The 2500-nt window shown below is 47.2% G+C and overlaps 1 long non-coding RNA gene across 1 annotated transcript in view; it reads right to left on the reverse strand.

Moving 5' to 3' along the window:
* Positions 1–1261: 1261 nt before the first annotated feature.
* The window catches only part of LOC113649190, a 30035-nt gene continuing 28796 nt past the window's right edge, over positions 1262–2500 (reverse strand). Inside the window, exon 4 of the long non-coding RNA XR_007137883.1 lies at positions 1262–2500. This exon is cut by the window's right edge and continues 6 nt beyond it. This is a non-coding gene — a long non-coding RNA (uncharacterized LOC113649190).

Here is a 2500-nt window from a genome sequence, read left to right on the forward strand (position 1 = left end):
CTTCAGAAGCTCGTGTGGAGTGAGATGTTTTTCTGTGCTGTTATTTTTCAGAGTGTTACCCATCTGTTAGTGTCTCAGCTCGACTGTTTAACATCTCACACACTGCTGTTTGCCAGACTCTCTCATTCGGTCCGCGGTCTTTGCTTTTGTTCGAGCGTCTCGCCCCGAGCACATGTGCTCTAATCAGATTTTAAAAACAACACCTGATTAAATTACACACTAAACCTGTTAAAGTTTCTCAGGAGTTCAAAAAATCCATCTGCCTTTAATTAAATTGAATTACACGGCAAAGGAATACAGCTGATAACTTTCTTCGTTTATTTCACAGTCCTTTCATAGTGCCTGAGGCTCTGCTGGTCCTAAACCCAGGTGACTACAGAACAAGCTGACGTCTGCGCCACATCCCCTAAGCCTCCTACAGGTACAGGGGAGCAGCGGCGCTTGGTCAGGACCACGTGTTTAATATGTCTGGCTCCTGCTGTCTGCTGGGATAAATACTCACTCTGAGATGATGGTTCATGAATCTCTGTTTTAAAGGCGTGTGGGAGGAAAGGAGAGGGAGAGAGAGAGAGAGAGAGAAAGAGAGAGAGAGAGAGAGAGAGAGAGAGAGGGAGGTCAGGACTGTCGATGCTCCTCTCTGAGAGACAAAGCACTTCCTGAGTGTGGTTACATCAGCCTGGGATCTTGCCGTGCCACCTGACAGGCAGACCACTGGATAATGAAGAGCCTCCAGCTGCACTGTTACTGTCTCGTCCCTCTGCACATACGTCAGTGTTTAAACCTGAACACTGGGACATTTTTTAGGTGTCTCTTTTTTTAAACAAATGTTTTCATCCTCAATTCTGTCACTCATCATCCAGCCCTTCACTTATAATCGTCTACCAGTCAGAAAGCAGAGAACCACACCCAGGACCTCATCCAGGACCACACCTCAGGTCCACACCCAGGACCTCACCTCAGGACCTCGCCTAGGACCACACCCCAGGACCACACCCTAGGACCACACCCCAGGACCACACCCCAGGACCTTCCCCTGGACAACAGCCCAGGACCACAGCCCAGGACCACACCTAGGACCACAAACCAGGATCACACCCATTACCTCACCCTGGACCACACCCAGGACCACACCCCCAGGACCACACCCCCAGGACCACACCCCCAGGTCCACACCCCAGGACCACACCCCAGGACCACAACTAGGACCACACTAAGGACCACACCCAGGAACATAAGCGGGAACATAACCGGGAACACACCATGGAACACAACCAGAAAAAAGCAGTCTGCCCTCTTCCACATGTTCCACAGTTCACAGATGCCCTCAATTTGTCTTGTGTCACTGTGAGGGAAAGTGGAGAGATAGATACTGAGAGAAAAGAGAAAAAGAAAAAGAGAGAGAGAGAGAGAGAGAGAGAGAGAGAGAGTAAGCCCCTCCCACTTAGAGAGCATAAGAGTAATGGCCGGCCGTGTTAACCCCTGGAATCAAAGTTGCGATTTCCCCACGACGGAGTACGTGCAAATTTGTACAGCAGAAGCACAATTAGTTTTCACTTTCTCTCAGTGGAAATGAACAGATATCTACCTTATTAAATTTTAATTTTACATTTTTAGAAACAAAAATAAATCTGTTTAATTTGAACTTCCATACAGAATAAAAAAAGGTTCCTTTTATACAGTAACAGGTCGTTCACCAGGACGTGTAGGACGGAGGCCTCACTAAAAATAAACAGATTACAAAAAAAGTGTGACCTTTATTTAACCTTCATGGAGTCTCCAATGTCAGCACTTAAAAAGCTTTCCGACAGACTCGTTGTTATAATTTGTGCACTTTCATAAACGACCTCTTACATTAAAGCTCCTCCTACTTCATAGCTCTGAAAGTCTATAAGTGCTCTGAGCTTCCTGAAGGTTTGACCACAGGTAGCTGTAATGACTGACAGCGGCTCGTTGCCGGGGAGCTCATTGCGGTTCTTCACGTTCTCGTTCTCGTTGCTCTTGATTATGAGGTTAATCATTACAGCAGGTAGAACGATGAATTGTGCTTCACCCGTTTTATTCACTCTCGAACCCTCGCTGTTTGTCCCCGCGCGACGCGCCTCCTCTCGGCTCCTCTATAATCTTCCCCTGCCGTCTAGTTTAAAACGTTCCACGGTAACCATGGCAACTGAGTAGTGCCGAAACACTTCAGAGAATTCTAGGTTCCCTGAACCGAGAGCGGCGCTGAAGACGCGCATCGCTGTACTGTTTTGCACGTCTGTGTTTACGTGATTACTGACTCAAAGAGGGAGCGTTTGGAAAATTACAGTTTGTGCTCGAGTGTCAGAAATACAAGCGTGTCTGAGTCAGGAAAACATGGCTGCCATGAGCCACAGGTAACTTCACCTCTTCAGGTCTTCATTTATTTATAAAGCTGGTTCAGCGTGCACTCCATCAACACCAGGAAGAAACGGAACCGAAGCTGTTTAATCCTGATGCTGAAACTGTTTAAATCTGCATT

The sequence above is a fragment of the Tachysurus fulvidraco genome, chromosome 15, assembly GCF_022655615.1.
Source record: "Tachysurus fulvidraco isolate hzauxx_2018 chromosome 15, HZAU_PFXX_2.0, whole genome shotgun sequence".
Classification (NCBI taxonomy): Eukaryota; Metazoa; Chordata; class Actinopteri; order Siluriformes; family Bagridae; genus Tachysurus; species Tachysurus fulvidraco.